Source organism: Thermobia domestica, chromosome 13, assembly GCF_964235325.1.
Source record: "Thermobia domestica chromosome 13, izTheDome1.hap1.1, whole genome shotgun sequence".
In the NCBI taxonomy this organism is placed as follows: domain Eukaryota; kingdom Metazoa; phylum Arthropoda; class Insecta; order Zygentoma; family Lepismatidae; genus Thermobia; species Thermobia domestica.
In genome coordinates, this window is record NC_137466.1 from 180590029 (window position 1) to 180604152 (window position 14124).

Consider the following 14124-nt stretch of genomic DNA (forward strand, 5'->3'; position numbering starts at 1 on the left):
CCTCAAACAGTCTTTGCTACAAGTGTTCAATGTGAGATTCATTCATCACACGGTACACATCTAGCCGATAGGCGAGAAAGGCTCATAAACTTTCCGCCATATGGCACAAAACACATTCAATTTAGGGGAGTTTCGTTTCAATTGTACCATCTCCTGAGGATTTGCTGACGGCCAGATGCAAACATTATGAGTGTTCACATTAGCTCTTAGGTGAAAAGTCGATTTATCACTGTAGACGACACGATCCAGAAAATCTTCATTGTTATACAGGAATATTTCACTTGCGAAATTGGCACGTAAACCGTAGTCTGTAGGTTTTAGTCCTGTAGTCATGATTTTAAGTATGCTACTCCAGCATGAACAACAAAGGTGAGGGTAAGTACAGACGCACTCAGAAAGGCTTAAATACTTACTAAAAATGCAATTCCGTTGTCTGTTTTTTTTTCTTGAAATGTTAATCTATTATGATAATGAAAGATAAAGCAAACACACCTGATGAGGAAAGATGGTAATCCTTTTTATAGAATTCAATATCAAGCTTCAATCTCAATGTATCAGTTTGCAATTCCAGTGCAACTAGCTCTTTTATCTTTATTTCTTGATTTTTCTTCTACATCTTCTAACATTTTTTTTAAAAAAAACTTATTTCTATCTTCAATGATAAGGAACTTGCTTCTGACAAAAACAAGACTACTTTCATATCAAAACTGTGATAACTTACTAAATGGAACAGATATTCACTATTATTCGAGAATTGAATTCTTGCATTTGACAACAATCAAGCAATTTGTGCTCGGACTTATTCGACCATTTGCTTTAGCATTGTCCATGTGGCCTTAAACTAATGCAACCTAAACATAATTTATGAATGTAGTATTCAAATAGAAGGTCAGCTTAGTAAATGTAACTACCATTATCATGAAGTCTGTTTCCAACAAGAAATATTGAATTTAAATAATATACTTATGACAGATTTTGCCGGACCATCCAAGCTTGCCGTTCCACGCAAATGCACGTGTTGCATATATACAGTGGCGTATTTAGGAGGGCTTCCGGGCTTAAGCCCCCTCCCCGAAATCGTACTTACTATAGTAAAGTATATGAAATATCTTGCAGAATTTTCACATTTTCAGGCAAAGCCCCCCCCCACTCGAAAGTTAGCAAAGCCCCTCCCGAAACAAAATCGTAAATACGCCACTGCATATATGGTAGAGCCGGCTCTGCATATCATATATATCTAGTCGACAAATTATTTATATATGACATTTAGAAAAATACTATTAGGCAAATTAGTATTAGTTTTTACCTTTAGACAAGTTATTAGAATTTTATACTGTTCGTGACATTATTTTCGTACTTATTAAAGGCCTGCTTTCACGAAAAAACAAAATTTCATTTCTACTTTTATTTCTTAGTTGATATTGATGAAAACTGCTGAAACCCGAATTGTTAATAGGTATGGTATTCATGTAAATTGTAAAATATTTGTAGCGTATCAGTATCTAGCGTTTAATTTATGTTGCATTTTACGGTGATTACACCTACATAAAAATATTTCATACTTAAATAGACGTAAGATGCATTACAAATGACTATTTGAAAAAAAAAACGAAATTTAGAAAAAAACGAGAGGCAATGTTTTTTTTCTAAAAAAAAACGTACATTTCTGAAAAAATACGAACCGTTTTTTTTCTATTTACAACACTACCTGTAAGTAGTAGAGTTGACGGTCACATTCACACATTGCGCTGTAGTTACGGCTGTGTATCAGATAGAACCGTTGCGACTAATCGTGTTATAAGAGAGGTAATTTTATGCTTCATTGAATTGTTTTTCTTCATTTATTATTTTAACAAGTATTTCAAGTTTTAAGCTCACAGTTGCTACTATATATTATGGCAGAAAGTGAACGTGTATTTAATCTCACTGATTTGATTGATGTTCCAGAAATTCAGAAAATATTTTTTGATGATGATGGGTCAATTCATCCAGCTGAAATCGAAGATTTTAGTGACGTTGCCGATACTGATGCAGAAGAATGTACGCCAGAAATACGTGAAACAGATTCTGAAACAGAAGAGAGTGGCACTGAAGAGGAAAGTGAACCAAATGAAGAACGTGACCCAAACGAGAAATTAGTGTACCTTGTAGAGATAAAACTACAACGTGGTAAATTGTTCCGCGACAAATGAATAGACGAGTGCCTCCACAAAATATAGTTGTAAAGCTTCCCGGTGTGATTGATATTGCTAAAGACAGTAAGACTCCATTACAGTGCTGGAAAAAAAATTTCACTGAAGAAATGCTTGAAGACATAGTTCGATATACTAATCAATATATAAATATCGTGCGGGGTAGTTTCAAAAGGGAACGTGATGCAGGTGATACCGACTTGTGTGAAGTAAAGGGGTTCATTGGTCTTCTTTATTTCGCCGGAACTTTGCACGCAAATAGACTGACACTGGATGAGTTATGGGAAACTGATGGGGATGGCGTGGAAATATTTAGTCAGGTTATAAGTCTCCGAAGATTTAGATTTCTGATCAGATGCCTCAGATTTGATGACCGTACTACACGAGACGAAAGAAAACAGGTGGACAATATTGCTGCTATTCGGGAACTGTTTACATGTTTTGTTGGAAACTGCCAAAAGAACTATTCTTTGTCCACTACTGTTAGTATAGATGAAAAGCTGGAAGCTTTCCGCGGCCGTTGCCGCTTCAAACAGTACACCCCTGCAAAACCTTCTAAGTATGGAATTAAGATCTATGCATTGGTTGATGCAAATTTTTATTATACTTACAACATGGAAATTTATGCGGGAAAAATGCCTGACGGACCTTATTCCATTAGTAACAAGCCGGCTGATATTGTCAAGAGATTAGTGCAGCCCACAGTTGGAACAGAACGAAATATAACTGCGGACAATTGGTTTACCGATTTGAACGTACTTGTTGACTTGAAAGTACGGAAATTATCGTATGTGGGAACCATGAAGAAAAATAAAAGACAGTTGCCACTGGAACTTTTGAATCTAAAGTATAGGCCTGTACACTCAAGCAGGTTTTCATTTTCGAATGATGTTACTCTCGTTTCCTATGTACCGAAGAAAAACAAAACGTTTTAGTAGTATCAAGCCAGCATTTTGATGGTCGTATAGATGAAACGAGTGGAATTGCCGCAAAGCCAGAAATGATTACCTTTTATAATCAGACGAAATCAGGTGTTGACATTTTGGACAAAATGTGTGGCTCGTTCAATGTAGCCAGAAATACATTGCGCTTGGCCGTGTGTTGAATTTTTCTCGATGCTGAGTATAGCTGGTATAAATTCACAAATAATCTTTCTTGGTAATGGTCAGGCTAAAATTGCTATGAGGCTTTTCTTGAAACTACTAAGTCATGAGCTTGTGCTTGAGCAGCTCTACAAGAGAAGTCTCCTAAGTCAAGGGACTCCTTCTGCTTTGCAAGCGAGTCTGGAAAAGTATCGACCAACAAATGGAGCAGATGAAGAATCAGTTGATGAAGGAAATGAACGTTCAGCAAAGCGACGAAGCTACGATTTATGTAGGAAGAACAAAAAACTAAGATTGACCAGAACTAAATGCAAGATATGCAGCCGACCAATTTGTCTCCAGCATATGGATTCCGTGTGCACCGTTTGCTTTCATCGATTAGAAACAATACAGCAAGTTGAATCGAGTGACGAGTAAATAGTTTGTGATTGTTTATATTTCTATGTTTTTTTGAGTTCGAACTACCACGATACCAGGGGTATAATAACTTAATATAAGTTCATTTTTTTCTATATACTCTCCTATACTTATTTTGTTTAGAGACACGAACAGCATTCCTGAGCAGTGTTTGTGCTTAGCAATAAAATTCACGGAGGATTGACCTGTTATAATAAACTTGCTTTAGTTGTATAGTGCTTTAGAATTTGAATAAATAAAAGCAATATGTAATATGTTTGTGTTTTAGATACAAAAGCATATAAAGAAGAAAGCTTCCAGAAGTTAGTGTATCAGTCTGATACCTTGCGACTTATTCCATGACTATTTTTTCTCTTGAGCTACTGTGATTTCATAATGTTTTCAAAATTTATTTTTTTCTTCAAATTAGAACATTAAAAACACAATGCGATGTAATTAATCACTATAGCATAAGCCAATGCTTTCATGTTATTTTTAAAAAAGATAGTAAAAAATAACTACTAGCATTAAATCAAAGGCTAAGTCGAATGTATCAATCTGATACATTGCGACAAAAACCTTGGATCTAAATGTTGCGACTAACCGAGGGTTAAAAAATACGAAAACTCGATTTAGAGGCCGTTCAAAGCTTTTGTGACTCCTGATTCAAAAACTAATTGCCAGATCCCAATCTTTTGTTGCTTTTTTTTTTTTTTGATCTTTCTAAAATTTTTGGCCAAGATCGCAATCTTTGGATTTTTTTTTTTTTTTGATTATTCCTAAAATTCTTGTTCCCAAACACCGCAGATATAGACATCGTAATATTGAAATAGTACGTGTTCCGTACATGTGCGAATAGAACGACAAACTGACAAAAGCAACAACTTTTGATATTTATCAGTAGGGCAACCCAAAAGCATAAAAAGCATAATAGCAATTAACACATATGGTTGGCACCTTGAACATGGTTGTGGTTGTCTAAGGGTCCAGAAGAAACTAATTTTAAAAGCATAATAAAGCATTATTTTAGAAAATAAAGCATAAAGCATAATTTAAAATATATAGCAATATTCTTGGAAACTTCTAACTGCAAATTTAACATAATGTATTAATAATTTTTAAACCAATATTTACAATGCAAAATTATTGAGAACACAACAATGCAACAATGAAAAGCTTATTTTTATTTCTGTAAACTTTTCGGTGTAATACTTGGATGTGGAGGAAAGAAAAAGGAAAAGAAGAAAACTTTCCGCCAATAATGAATAGTACACAAGAATTCAACACTGTATTGTTACGTGTACCTCTTGAACTTGAGCACTTTCTGTACTTTTGGTGGTATCTTTTACTTTCCCTTTCTGTATATGTGCACCTCTAAGGCACATACAAGTGATAGAAAAAACTAACTCGAGTAAAGCATATTTCTTTACAGTGCATTAAGTAGAAATATATAATAAATATTATACATTATACACGATTAATGTAAAACAATGATTGAAATTAACAATAAAGCATAATAAAGCATAATTTGGAAAAAAATAAAACATAATTATACAAAAAACAAAGCATAATGTGGGTTGCTCTATTTATCAGCTTATCATTTAACTATAAATTATTTCTATGAATGTCTTTTGTTTTTCTTAACTACAATCTTGTACTGTATTTGAATGTGGTTGTTTGTTATTGGAGTTATGATTAATATCATTTTTAAAAATCGATTTAACTGATACTCTTAATTGTTAACAGTTACAATATATTATTATTTTTATGAATGCTTGTAGCAGTGATTTTGAAGATGGGTATTGCTTCGGGAAGAACTCTGATAAAACTAGTCTTGAGTTGATCTGATAACTTAGGTATCTTCTATAGCAAATAAAATTTATAATAAAATGTCATTTTGTATTTATGTTGAATCTTGTCTGGGATCTTTCACATCCAGACTAAATTCTAAATATAATTATCTTCGTTTCACATGTAGAGAAATGGGACCTTTACACTATAAACCTTCACAAACAGAATAGAATTATGTAATGACATACAATAGGTATTTTTTACAGCATGCAGTAGCCAAGGTTACAAAATCACACATTAAATCAGTACAACTTATAATTTATTACAGAGTTGTTCATGATAACTTTCTGTAGTTAATTAATTTCTTTTCCAAATGAATTCCTTAGCGAAACCCAACAACACTGGCACCTTTTAAAGTAAATTAAATGTTTTAATGTTCCAGGGTTTGCTTCTAGATTAAAGAATATGAATGAATGTAGTGATGACAGAAGAATTGGTGGAATAAGGAAGTGAAATAAAACTAAAAACTACGAGAAAAATCACGCACATAATGATAATGGTACCACTGAGCCACTTTGTCCCCATTCTTCAATTGTACGAGGTAACCACAAAAGTTCTTGCCATTCTAGAGTAGTAATAAAGAAAGAGCTATACAATGGACGGTACGTATTTTCAGGTTTCAACGTAATCATCATCAGCTTTCAACGCCTTTTGCTGGCGTTTCTGCATCTACACAATACTCTTCTGATAAAACTAGGCGGTCGTGGATGCAAAGAAGTCCGTGGGTGCGTTTGCAAAGGATTTCCTACGGAGGTGGTTGTCAAGGGAATTAAACAGGTGGTAATCTGTTGGCGTATAACCGCTACCAGGTTATAGAAGGATTTTTTGTGGATACTCTGGATATTTCGTAAAGACAGTGATTATTATTTTCGATTTGTACTTTATTCTGCGACGTATATAAGTTCTTTCTTTGGTGGGAATTGCTTCCTTCCCGCACAATTCGACAAAGAAGTCTTTCATCGCTTTTTCATATATATATTTAAAACATTCCTTTTGGTGAGAACATTTCAGTTAGTAACGAACCATTTCAGTGTTTCTGCCTGACTTATTATATGCACAGTATATATTCTGCAGTTATTTGGAACTGAATTAAGTGTTTTCTTTAATCGCTTATGGAAACATTGCAATAGATTAGAGAAATACGGGCTGACCAGATGTTCCAGTGACCAAAATGGCACCAACTGCGTTGTTTCGTAGCTCGTTATCTGTACTTTCTCACGCCAGAGTTATCGCCGTGTCTAGTGTATTGCAGGCAGTTGACTAAAATTAACATATATTTTCTTTTGATATTCTGTTGTATGTGCATAGAGGTGAGTTAACTGAGTGATTTTTGAAATGAACTGTCAACCCTCTTTAATTGACCACTGCAGCCCGTACCTTGAGCTTTGGTGCTCAGGGAGTTTGACTCCGGTATTGTACGCAGCCACCACACACGTTGCGTCGGGAACCAAGTACGATTGTGTGTTAAGGGGCACAAGCTATTAGCCGGTGAAGGACGTTTTCTTACGGGTAGCCCCCAACTAGTGAAGTCCCAGGTCCGCAGACCTTGTGCGTTTAAAAAGTTATACACGCGCCCTCCAACATTAGCATTCTACTTCTTTTTTTTTATTTTGCTGAAGAATCACCTTTACGCTTCAGGATTGTTCAGCGCCGCAACTGGATTCATCGTGGGACGATCCAGACAACTTTTCCTTAGTTTTAATCCCCCAAGTGCGTCAATGGTATGAGAGAAGCATTTGTCGTGAAATCTGAATTATAATCTCATATATATATATATATATATATATATATATATATATATATATATATATATATATAAAGGGCTATATTGCCTTAAAAAGGCAAAGTGTGATTTTAGTGATGAAAATCATTATATATATTCCGTGTTCAGTGTTGTGTTATTTCCTCTTCGTTATTTTTTTTAACATAATAGTATTCTAATAAATAAGTATAGTGTTATTTAATCTAGTGTGTTTTCGTTGTTTGTGTGAATGATGTTTGTGTGCGTTATGGTCTGGATGACCGTCTGATCGTCCGTGAGGTTTTCGAGACGAGACACCCGAACCTCTTGGTGCCTAATGCTCATCTCATCATTGAGACCGACGAGCGATTTGGGAACAATTTGTAACTCTTCTTGGAGAGGTCCTTCATCGTCCTGTCCAGGTAAGTTCAAGTCTCAGGAGAATACTTATGGGTAGGACCACGAACCACGAACAGCGACCAGATTACACGGAGTGGTTACAAATAAAAGTTCACCCAAACAGAGACCTCGAACTCAGAATGGTTACAAATAAATGGCCGCCCGAATAGCGACACGACAGCCGGGCGATTACAGGCGCAAGATCTGGTGAATATAGTGTATGGCACAGTGTCTCCCAACCAAGTTGCTGAAAGGTCTTGTGTGCCACATGTGGCTTGACATTGTCGTGAAGGAACAACACACTCTTGCGATTCACCAATCCCGATTTCTTCTATCGCAATGCGCGGTGCACCCTTTGCAACTGCTGAGAGTAGAGGTCAGGAATGATGGACTAACCAGGTGGAAGGGGCTTGTAATGCACCACTTGCCGATAATTCCACCATATAGATAGCATGCCCTTTCGTAGGTGCAGAGTAGGTCTTGAGGTGTGAGGAAGAGGGCCACGTGAGGAAAACCAATGTCTGGTACACCTGTGTGTGTCATAGAGGACCCACTTTTCGTTATCAGTGAGAAAGCAATCAAAGATGGGTGTGTTCAGGTACCAGGTGAGCAAGCTGTCACTTGTTGTTCCTTGTTGGCTGCCGACAATGTGTGGGCTATCTACCTGCTCAACTTGTGTAACTTCCCTATCCCATACAGGTTCAGTCTGACTGTTTCAGTGGAAACATAGAATCTTTCTGTAAGTTTATTACATGTTATATCACTACCCTCCTCGATGGCTACTTTCAGGGCCTCGTCATCGACACATGTAGTCGTCCATTGAGACTTTCAACCAAAAGGCTCACATCTGCCAAACGGAATTCTAGAACCATTGTCTGGCTGTGCGTTCATTCATGGCATTTTCCCCAAATGCCTGGCATATGCGGCAACCTGATGTGGCAACTGACAGGCCTACTTTAAAGTCATAGGCCTACAACAAACACACGGAACAGCTGCTTCTGTACCTCCATTTCTCTCCAACACTGGACAAGCTATGATTACTGTGTGCGCGCAACGTGGCTGTATTACTGAAGGTCGATGGTCAGAATAACCCGCGATCGCTTGGCAAAACGTGCATCATTTCGCTTCCTCTGTTTGAGCGCATGATTAATGAGACGTCAAAAAACGGCAAGAACATTTTTGGTTACCTTGTAGGTTATATCGTCGTATCACAAGACTTATTCAGTGTTTCCATCTATGAATGCAATTTACAGCTTTTATTTGGTTATTTAACTTATCAAATCTATTTGCCAAATCGTAAATGTGTAATAAGAAAACCGCATTCCTATGCAAGACACTTCCACTTTAAGACTTTACCTTCGAAAGTTTCAGGTTTTCTTCTCTACCTAATATTCCTCTTACTGAATATCAGATAGCTAAAAAAAAGTAATTAAATTTTTAAAGTAGAAAGAATAGTAGTTAAGTTTCTCTATTATTACGTTGATATTAGCATAGAGTTAACGAATAACTATCATTTCATCTACGTTTTAGATAATTAAATCTCACGTTGAAGCTATACTCGACAACAGTAAATATAACTTATCCAATAGTATAATAAATAATTTTGTTTTATTATCACTAGCCACTATAGAATGAAGGAGACAAAATTATCACCAATAAACTATAAAAGCACACGACTATTTTTTTTTTTTTTTTAGATATCCACATTGTATTATTTTTAAATCTAATTTCTTTTATTACTTTGATAAATTCAAAATCACATTATTTTGTTAACAACTTATGTACCAGGGATTTTCCGGCACCATTTTTTTTATTATTATTAGGAACAACCTACCTGGATCTTTAAGTTGTTTGCACTTAAGGAAACATTTATTATTATATGTTTCTAAGTCCGAACCGCAAACGGGATCGTAAAGAACTGGGCAAACACAAGCTCTAACCTGATCTGTTACAAACAGTAGGCAAAGTAGCACACACAGCAGTGGAAGATTCATGATCCTGAAAGAAAAAAACAATACAAGAGTGTAAAATTATAAAATTTAAAAATTATTATAATCCCTTTTGTGTCAGAAGAAAACAGTCACACGAAACACTACAAAATCCACTGTCATTTTTTTTATTTCTTATTCCTAAATACACACTATGAAAAGATATCAAAACAAGTAAAATAAAATACACTGACCAGCCAAAACATTATGACCATCCGTTACTTTTTGAATAAAGCATTGGGCTGATGTAAGAGACACAAGGCACAGCAGAACCGCTCATCAGACGGTGACAGGAATCTCACTCGATCAGTTAGTGTGATGTTTGTGCGTAGAACGGAGAAGGCTGACGATATATCGGAGCTTGATAGGAACCAAACCAGTTCATGATGGCCAGAAGGCTGGGAAAAAGTATCTCGGAACAAAACTTCTCGGTTGTTCGCGACCTGCTGTGGCTAGTGCCTTTCAAAGGTACGAAAAGGAAGGTTAAAATAGCACCAAATCAAAAAATATGGGGCGACCGCATCTCATTAAAAATGTCGGACGTCGCAGACTATCTAGACTGGTACAACGCCATATGGAGCAATCTGTGGCACAGTTAACAACAAACTTTAACTGTGGAGAAAGCAAGAGTGTATCTGAGTATACAGTTCACCGCACACTATTAGTTAGGTAGTCATAAAGTTCTGGCTGGTCAGTGTACTTGAAAACTTCAAAATGAATTTATCTTTTCTTGTACAGCATTATCAACGGATTATATTCATAGCTGCACTTAAAACACAATAAAGAGTTGTGATTTCTTATCGTCAGTAATATACTTCCTGGAAAGTTATCTAATCCTTTATTCATGAGGTTTTAAATACACAAAGAAATATCAATTAAAAAATGTATTTGCATTTTCACTACCTTCTGTTTCAACGTACACAGGAGAGATCTACATGGGTGCTTCGAAACTTCCATTGAAGATATTTAATTGTTACTCAGCATGTATTATATTTTTTCGCATTGGGATTAGGGTATTTTATTTGCCAAAACTCCTTTATATATTTACCCTGTTCGCGTGTCCGTCCGCCCATCCCGGTTAAACTTCCGGTTTTACCTTGGTCAACACAGAATAAAAACCTAATAGATAGCGAGAAACGGTTTTCTGTAATCAATTAAGTGTTCCAAGAATATATTCCATATTTACTCTAATCTTTCTATTAAAACCGGAGGTAGTAAAGATCAACACTTCCGCTTTTAACATTGATCGATATGGAGTGATAACATCCACATAGCGAGAAACAGTTTTCTGCAGTCAATTAAAGATCCCAAGAATAAGTTCCAGAGATGGCGTGGGTCAATGAAAACTTCACCCATGACCCACTCTAACCCACCACCCACCAAAATCCATCGTCATTAACTCTGACCCATGATTCACGCCCTCCTCTCCACTGACCAAAGAGTTTCCACTTGTAATAATGCAAGGCTAAGAAAGTATCACGTAAAGAAAAAGAAGTGTAACATTCGACTGTCTCGAAGGCCGAGTAGTAAATCCTATTGCTACTATTACAATTACAAATACCAATATCCTAAAGTGCCTGAAGTTTTTTTCATTTACAAGGAGAAGGCAGACCTTGGTAAGTGAACTTCAGGGCCGTTTTTTGCGAGGTGGTAGTGCACATTTAAAGAGTTAATATTACAAACTGGGAGAGCGCAATGGCCAAAAATAACCGAGAAAAACCGTCTTAAAATTTTCTACTCGCCGCATGTATTGTAAGACGCGCAAGCTTAACAAGTGACGGCGTGGCGGAGTCAGAAGAACCTGACACTAAAGTGCGAAGGGTCCCGGGTTCGATTCCCATTGGTGTCGAACTTTTATTTTCCTTTTTAGCTTTAACCAATAAAGTAGCCATTTGCAACCATAAGTAAAATATTAATTCACCATATGTTTATAATGTATTAAAACAATAGAAATTTTCAATCACTTCTAAAATCTTTCAATGTTCCATGTTAACTAGGAACAAAATTTAATCTCTTCCGTAAATATTATTGTTACATCAGTCATTGTGTAAAAATGTTCTTGAATTTTCGTGACTAAACCTGTAGACAGTGTGCAAATTACAAGGGGAATGAGGGGGAAATCTCCTCTCGTTATAGCAACATCCAGTATTAGCAAAGGGGATCCCCCCAACTCCTTTGTAATTCGCACACTGTCAACAGATGTAGACACGAAGCGTCAAGAATATTTATTACAAGAATATTTATTGCACAATGACTGTCGTAACCATAACATAACTCGTGATATCAGTATATTTACGGAATAGATTAAATTTTCTTCCTAGTTAAGATGGAGCATTGAAAGATTTTACAAGTGATTGAACATTTCTATTGCTTTAATACATTATAAACATACGGTGAATTAATATTTTACTTACCTGTATAGTTGCAAATGCTACTTTATTACTTGAAGCAAAAAACGAAAATAAAAGTTTGACTCGAATGGAAATCGAACCCGGGGCTTTTCGCACTTGAGTCTCAGATTCTTCCCACTCTGCCACGACGACACTTGATAAGTTCGCGCGTCTTACGATACATGCAGCGAGTAGAAAATTTTAAGACGTTTTATTCGGTTATTTTTGGCCATTGCGCTCTCCCAGTTTGTAATATTAACTCTGTAAATGTGCACTACCACATCGCAAAAAATGGCCCCGAAGTTCACTTACCAAAGTCTGCCTTCTCCTTGTTAGATATACTCATGTCAGGTAAGTAAACAGAAACAAATGAAAAAAAGAAGAAAATGGAAGCCTTGAAAGTAAATCGTAGATAAATTCACAAAATGTTCAGATGCAGCCTACAATGCACTGAACAGAGTGGATTGATGAGTCGCAGTGGTCGGTGGGTCAAAGTTGGTCAGTGAGTTGTAGTGGGCCAGTATCGGTCAAAGTGGGTGGTGGGTTGCAGTTGGTCCCGTCCTGTTGACCCACGACCCACTCACAAATCTTGATCCACGACCCACTGACCAACCATATCTAATATGTTCCATCTCCACTCTAAGCTTCCTGTTAAAACTGGAAGCGGCAGAAAATCAGTTACTTCCGGTTTAAACGGTGATCACTGTAGAGTAAATACGCTAATAGATAAGAGTTTTTTTTCAATGGATTAAGCGTCCGAAGGATACATTTCATCTCTATCCTTAACTATCTACTAAAACCTGAAGTGATGAGATCTACTACAACTTTCGGTTTCAATATTCGTCTACATAGAGCAAAAAAGTTAACAAATAGCGAGAAGTGTTCTAAAAATATGAACTATCTACTCTCTTAACCCTTTGTTCAAATTGGAAGTGCCACAAATCAACCAGTTCCGGATTTAACGTTGATCGCCGTAGAATGAAAACCATAATCGATACCGAGAAGCAGTTTTCTGCAATCAGTGAAGGGTCCCATGAATATATTCTACATCCACTTTAAACTCTATCAAGAGTGAAAGTGGTAAAATCTACTACCACGTCCGATTTCAATATTAATTAAGAAAAAAATCACCCCATACAAACCAAACTCATTCACGTGGTGTACACGTGGCAGTGCTATTGGTTTAGAAATTAAATTTTCAACCCTGGGGAAAAAGAAAAGAAAAACAGGTCCTTTAACGTAACCTTTACGAATGAATACAGTAGTTTATGTGATAACAATCAACCGTTCTTTTTCCAGCGCTGTGCACTATAAATAATAATAATAATAATAGTAATTCATATTCAAGCGATTGAAATTTTGTAGAATTATTTCTTTAAACAACTTGAAGTTTTGTGCTGTTATTTTGTGTTTCTAAATAATGTAAGAATCGTTTATATGAATTTGATTCTACTACAATAAACGTGAGCAGGCACGCACCTAGAAATCTTTGTTGGGGTGCTACAAGCCACTACGTCTATGTAGTACTGTACGGCTTTTATTCTTCCCGCGAAAAGACGATAAGTAATTGTAAAATAGTTCCATCTATATTTTCAGACAAAAATCATAGAACTAAATTGTTTTTACAAGAGAAAGAGTACAGACGAAGTGTATGATCAAATTTTCATGTAAATCAATCAGTATAGTTAAACAAGTATAGTTTTATGAAGAAAGTGTACACATGTATGTTGAGTTACGAAGTTTTGGGGAGTCAGGACCCGGTAGACCCTCCCCTCGTGGGTGCGCCACTTCAGTTGAGTCATTTTCAGTTTTCACTCAAATTAGTCTTTTATTATTTATTTATTTAGTTAGTATTTTTTCTTGTAATCGTTGTCAATATATAATTTTTCAGTTGCTCTCTTCCCGCCAATACTGCAAAACCATTTGAAGTGGAAAAATAAAATCTCAATGTTAAGTTTGAGTTTGGTTAGCCTACAAAATTTAGGTAACCATGGTGTGACCATTTTCCCCTAATCAGTGGTGGATCCAGGATATGATAAAGTGAGGGGCTAAACCATAGTTTGT

The 14124-nt window shown here is 36.1% G+C and overlaps 1 long non-coding RNA gene across 1 annotated transcript in view; it reads right to left on the reverse strand.

Annotated features, from left to right (window-relative positions):
• LOC145667447 (uncharacterized) overlaps nt 1-14124 on the reverse strand; it is a 56074-nt gene that overhangs the window by 25788 nt on the left and 16162 nt on the right. The window contains exon 2 of the long non-coding RNA XR_014127886.1: nt 9517-9680. This is a non-coding gene — a long non-coding RNA (uncharacterized LOC145667447). The remainder of the gene's footprint in view (nt 1-9516; nt 9681-14124) is intronic.